The 6,327-nt window shown below is 38.4% G+C and overlaps 1 protein-coding gene across 4 annotated transcripts in view; it reads left to right on the top strand.

Annotated features, from left to right (window-relative positions):
- The first annotated feature begins 1 nt into the window (after position 1).
- WDPCP (WD repeat containing planar cell polarity effector) overlaps positions 2-6,327 on the top strand; it is a 401,691-nt gene continuing 395,365 nt past the window's right edge. For 2 of the 4 annotated variants that reach the window (XM_074287032.1, XM_074287033.1), the window contains exon 1: positions 8-235. The gene's annotated coding sequence lies outside the window, so the exon portion shown is untranslated. Of the gene's footprint in view, positions 236-6,327 lie in introns of all 4 variants that reach the window. The other 2 variants (XM_074287035.1, XM_074287036.1) reach the window with 2 other exon arrangements.

Below are 6,327 nucleotides of genomic sequence, written 5' to 3'. Positions count from 1 at the left end.
CGGTGGCTACGTCATTCTCCCCTGCGCCCTTTCCGGCTTTGTGATTGGAAGAAACTCTAAAAGCCCTTCGCCTGGGAGCCTCTTCCCTGCTGGAAGCAAGGGGGGACGTAGGGGAGGGTGCAGCCCCCTGTAACTGATTAGTGTCGAGGAGGAGGGGAGGAAGTGTGCGGGAGCTGGTTCTCTGAGGCAAGTCCAGGGAAACGGGGCCCAGCACCTCCCTCAACTCCGGGGACAGGTAAGCAAGTGCGAGGACCCTCCTCGTGGGCTGCCTCCGATTCTCTATCCTCCCCTTTTCTGTCTGGATGGGCTTGGCCCAGCCGAGAGATTTCTAGCTCCCAGATGGCAAGGGGGCCCTTGGCGACTTTAATAAATACTGTTTGACTTAACTGACTGATCTTGCTGCTTCCCCAAAGCCCTGCGCAACCCCATTTCTCAGCCCAACTGAGGTGCCAGCTTGCCCTTCCTGGAGAGTGTGTCAAAACAGGGGAATTTAGAAACTCGGTCTAGACCTAGAAGTTGTCCTTAGAACTTTTCCCACCTCACGTGTGCCTCAGCCCGCTCTAACTTCAACCATTAACTTTAACATCCTCGCCAGTCTAGTTCTTAGGATCACCGCTGCGACTCCAGGCTCCCCCAAAATGAATTTGCCCGTTCCGGGTACCTCGGCCTCTTCTCGTGGGGAAGGGAAGGGCTTTCCTGACCCCTTTAAAAATTCTTCCCTGCTAAAGTAATCAAGGGAGACGTCTTCTTGAGACGAGAATGAGAGGAAACAGGAAAAGCTTGAATTAGTTGAGATTAGTTTTAGTTAACATTACCTTAAAATTTTTATTTAGAAGTGATGCTGTCCAAAAGGATGGCTGCATTATGTGAACTTCTTTCATGAGGGGCCTCTGTGGCAAAACTGAACAAAAATGCTCACGTTATCTAAAACATTTGTACACTTTTGATTTTCCAATTTCAACTGGAAAAGAAACTAAAAGTGGTAACTACCGATTACTTCTCCTTTAATATTTGTATTGTATGAAAACGGAAAGTGCTTATTTTCTCACCTGCTAATGAAACGGCTGATTTTATTGTAATGAGAAATATTGGAAGTGACATTTAAACAGAGGATTTAATTTCAATTTAAATTCATAAATATTTATGCATTTTCTTAGCTCTCAAAATGTTCGATGTGATGTTTAGCGTTCTTTCTCACTTTATGTAATTTACAGGTTTTTTTTGTCCCATTAAGTATTAACTTCCATAATGGTTTAATTTTATTTTTATGGTGTTTTCCTTATTACTAGCTAAATTATTTGGTGAACTTTTAGTTGATACACATTTCTATATTGTGTTTCTTGCATGCATATTACATTAATATGTAAAGTAAAAAAGGTAATCGAAAATAATCAATTAACCCTCTCAGAGACTTGTGAAGTTGTTTTAGTGATTAAAACAACAACAACAAAACTTTATTAGTTAACTTGATAAGACTCAAAAACTCCTCTCCATGTGGTTTTGATCCTCCCTTCTCATTTACCCACTTTATATCTCTCATTTATGTCACCTTCCTTATTCTCCTGCAGCCTTCTTAGAGGGTCATTATCTCTTTGCTATTCACATAAGAATTTGATGTGGGTATATTACCCATTCTCCTTATTCCTCTACTTTCCCTTTCTCCATCAAATGGGCAGTGCCTTCAACTGTGCCTTCATTGTTATCAGGCAATCGTTATACAATTCCTTAATTAATTTACTATACCATAAGCCACAGCAGCTTTTTCCAAATCTTTTCATCCCTCCTCCAATCTCCTTTAAGTACTCCCCCCTGAAAATTTGAGGCCATTCACAAAGATTTTGCTTGTCCTCTCTTTCTCATCTCACATTACCCATATGCCTTTTGCCACAATCTCCTCCACTCCTATTTGGAATGGAGGTAGTTCTCTTAGCCAATGCAAACCCCATTGCGTACTCATGCACCAATGATCCCATTTCATTTTGTTTTCACCAGCAGATTGCTCCTTCTGTTATCCCAATCTTAGGTAATCCCTTCTTAGGTATCTTCAGCCTCTCCTAGTATACTGACTGCTTCCTTTGCTTACTGATATGCTTAATTCATCTTCAAAAAATCCACTTGATCTATCTATCCTCACTAACTTATCCCTTATTTCTTCTTCCTTTTGTGAGTAAATTCTTTGAGAACACTGTGTATAACAGTTGTCTCTATTTCTATTCCTCTCTTTAATGCTCTATAAATCTGGTTTCCAACCTTGTTCATTCAATTGAAACTATTCCCTCAAAAGTTATTAAAGATCTCTAATTGCTCACTTTAAAGGCTTTTAAAAATACTCATTCTTGACTACTATCTAGCCTTTGACATTTGATCACTTCCTTATATCTAGGTTTTCATAATATTGCTTTATCTTGCTTTTTTTTTTTTCTATTTATCTGACTGCTTCTTTTCAGTTTCCTTTGCTGGATCTTCATCTAGGTTATGATCACCAACAATCAGTGTCCCACAGGGCTCTGCCCTTGACCCTTTTTATTTTTCTCTCTATTCTAGGGGCAAGGGACTTTTTTTTCTGGCAAGGGCTATTTAGATCCTTATACCATCATTTACAGGTCATACAAAATCATTAACTTAGTGGGAGGTTGTTGTACCTAAATTTCAGGTACCTGTGATTGCCTTAGAAAATGATTTCAAAGGTCTTATGCAGCCCACAGGCCAGACATTCCCCACCTCTGTTCTATACTGTCACTTGTCAAAAACACCTACACGTATGGCTTTAAGTATTATTTCTATGATGATATTTCTTATATTTATTGATTCAGCTCTCATCTTTCTTCCAACCTCCAGACTTAAATATAGTTTCTTATTGAACATGGAGAGCTAGATATTTATAGACATCTTAAAGTCAATATGTCCAAAACTGAACTTATTATTTTTCTCCCCCTTTTCAAATTTCCATGTATTGCTGAAACCATCCCCTTCTTCTTTCACTCACTCAAGCTTACAAGTTCAGATATCCTTGATTCCTCACTCAACTCTTCCCCCTCCCATATCCAATCTGTTGCCAAGTCTTCTCAGCTTTATTTTTAGCAACATCTCTTGTATACAACCCCATCTCTCCTTTGACACTAGTGCAGATCTTTAACCCCTCACCTGGTGATGAAGAACTGCCTCAAGTCTCCTTATTCTAGCTCATCTCTAGCTCATTACATTGATCAGAGCCCTAAAAAGTTTGTTTTTCTTCACAATGGCACAAGCTACAGGATTAAAAAAAAAGGAAGTAAATGTATCAATTAGATCACCAGAGACCTCGGGGAGAACAGTTTTACTTGAAAGTTAGGAAGTGGTATGGAAGGCAGATTTCAGGCAGTTGCGGAGAATAGGTAGTAGAGGCAGCGAAAGTTATTATTTCTTTTTAAATTAATGCCCTTTTGTTTCTATTCCTGTTACTTCCCAGTGACTCCCCCCTCTACTCCAAATATAATCTTCCTTCGAAATAAATGGACAGTCAAGCAAATCAAATCTAAAAATTACATGTCTGAATATGTATATATATACACACACACATATATATATATACATATATATATATATATGTTCCTGTAGTGTACTCCCTCTTACAGAGCAACAGAAAGCATGATCCACCATCAATCCTCTGAATTTACATTTTTTTCTATGAAGTATATGAGAAAAATGGGAAGGAGGATGGATTGAGTAGAAGATTCAAGGGAAGTCTCTTCTTTTTTAAAATGAATGGGAAGATATGACAATGGGTGTAAATAAATAGGAAGGAGCAGATGGAAAGAAAGTAATTTAGGATATTTGAGAGAGAAGATGAATTCTAGATTAAGATTCAAAAAAGGAAGGGAAAGAATTTGTAGTTAGAGAGGTTATCTTCAATAAGAAATAGGGATACCTGGTCTTTGACCAAAAGGGAAGGAAAAGGGAGTAGGGAATAGTATTGTGAAATTTAAGGACTGTAGCTGATATATATTACTTCAAATGGCCTCAATATCAGTGACATAAAAGTTAAATAAATTGTTGTAAGTGGAGGGGTTGAGAGTTTGTGTGGGTCAACTGGGGAAAAAAGAATTTGAATAGTCATGGAAAATAAGAGCAAAAATCAAAGATTCCCCAGTGGGGAGGGATCCCAGGATCGTTCAATCTGATCCATACCAAACAAGTGTCTCACTGACAAATGTTTTTTTTTCACATTCTCATTAAGATGTTCCATGAAGGAGCCCATTATGTTCTTCTGTCCTTGGCATCTACTTCTGTCCTTTAGAGTCAAACAGAAAAGTTTTAATTTTTATTTTGCATGGTATTACTTCAGATATTTAAAGGCAGCTATTAATTAGCCCCCAAGACATTTTCTCTCTGTAAACATCTTTATTTCTTTACCTGATTCCCAATTTTCCCCATCATGCTAGACACCTAGATAGAATAAAAGGATTGTTGAGCAGCATTAAGGGCCCAACTGATTTTGTGAATGTGAAGCTGTCTTATATAGGCCTGCCTTAGGTCAGTCCTTTGTTTACTTACTTAATTTACATTCCACTTTAGGATGAAATGAGACACACATTAGTTAGCAATTAGCAGAAGTAAGTTATTTTGGCCATTTCATAGAAAGGAAATTCAACAAAACTATCATTGCAGCACCTCCTTTGGGTAGACTCAGGCCTTATTCACCTTCAAAAGGGAATTTGGCTGGTTAGGAGGATAGAATGAGGTAACTCACTTGGCCTTAGAATATCTGCTCAATTCTATATGAGTGGGTTTTTCTATGCCTTTAAGTAACCAGGAAACCATGTAATATATGCAGAGACCACCAGGAAGATATAAGGGAAGCATAGTTTGAAGCTTAGCTCCTAAATCAATAAAATCCAGAGGATATCTATGGCTTACCTGCCAGACAAAGTTAGCCCAATCCATGTGGAGGAAAAGGGGAATCCTGAGAGATAGTGGTCCTATCATAGAAACCTTTAAAGTTCCTAGTGTGGAGTTATTCAACAAATATCCCAGCTCTGAAGAATCATTATTGGCTCCAAAAGTAATGAAGAGACACACTGAATATTTCTTAGAGTTCAGTATATTACTAAAAATTCTGAAAAAGTGATGTAAAAGTTCTCAAAAAAGTTTTATTGGAAAGGGCAAGTGAGCACTATTCACATATTGGGGTAGCCCCAAGTGCTGCATTATTATCTGTTAATTTTTTTTAAAACCTAGAGTATGTTCTACGTATATTGGGTAGATTTTCTCTTTTTCCTTCCAAATTAAACATGGGCATTTCCTTAGGGTAGGGGGGTTGTATCTTGCAGGCCTCCTCTATATGAGAGCGGCAACCCAGCAGAATGAGGCAAGGGTTTATATAGAGAAGGGAAAGTTTAAAAAAAAAAAAGGAGAATTGGGTAGAATAGAAAAATAGAATATCAGGAGATTTTGATTGGACAGTCTCAGATAAGGTATGCATAGAAAAAAAATTAAAGGCCTTTTTGTTCTAATGAGGTAAAAAGTAAAGGTTTTTTTTTTTTTTCTAATAAAGTCCATGAGATAGAGAAAGTGGGGTTGGGACACCAACTAAGGTTCCAGTATTTCCTACTTAAGGAACTGGGACCCAAATTCATTTGGGACTAGTAATGAAAGTCTCCTTTTTCATAACTGCTTCAACTTGATAAAGGGCAGAAAGGCTCTGCCTAGCCCAGTCATGACAGGGGAGAGCAGAACCCAGGTAGGAATAGATGCTCCTTCCAGAGGCTGAGGTATGGTTGATATCCTTTCTGTAAAGCCATTTGGAATCTGATTAAGGCTAGTCTGGAAGACATAAATCTTATTAAAAAGATTTAAAGTATCAAAAGCAGAATAACAATTAGGAAAGATGACAGGGGATAGAAGATCCCTAGGAGCTTGTCCCCAACTTTTTGACAGTAGCTGCTGATGAAGATTAAGCATCCAATTGACCCTTTCTAGGAATTGGTCAGTCCATAGGTCAACCTGATGTGCAGACCTTCTTTAGAGGCAAGGAAGTAGTCCAAAGCAATGCATTTGTCTAGAACTACAATGGCCAAGGAGTGAAAGGACATTTGGAAATCTTTGACAGACTAGTTGTTTGGGGGAATTCCTCAAAGTCCTGGGTAAGAATAGTGATAACACTATTAAGTTCCCAATAACCAAGACTGGGAACAAGGAAGGTTGCCACTCTTCCCCAAGAATTGTCAAAAAAAGTTGTATTTCCCATAGTACTTGTGAGGGACAGACACATTAAAGATAGGATGCTAGATTGGGGTAGATTGATTAGTAAGGACTTCTCAGTGAGCACTTAAAAAGTCACCTGACATA

Source organism: Sminthopsis crassicaudata, chromosome 2 (assembly GCF_048593235.1).
Source record: "Sminthopsis crassicaudata isolate SCR6 chromosome 2, ASM4859323v1, whole genome shotgun sequence".
NCBI classification, from domain to species: Eukaryota; Metazoa; Chordata; class Mammalia; order Dasyuromorphia; family Dasyuridae; genus Sminthopsis; species Sminthopsis crassicaudata.
Note: the sequence above shows the minus strand (reverse complement) of the source record. Positions and strands in the feature narration are given on the sequence as shown.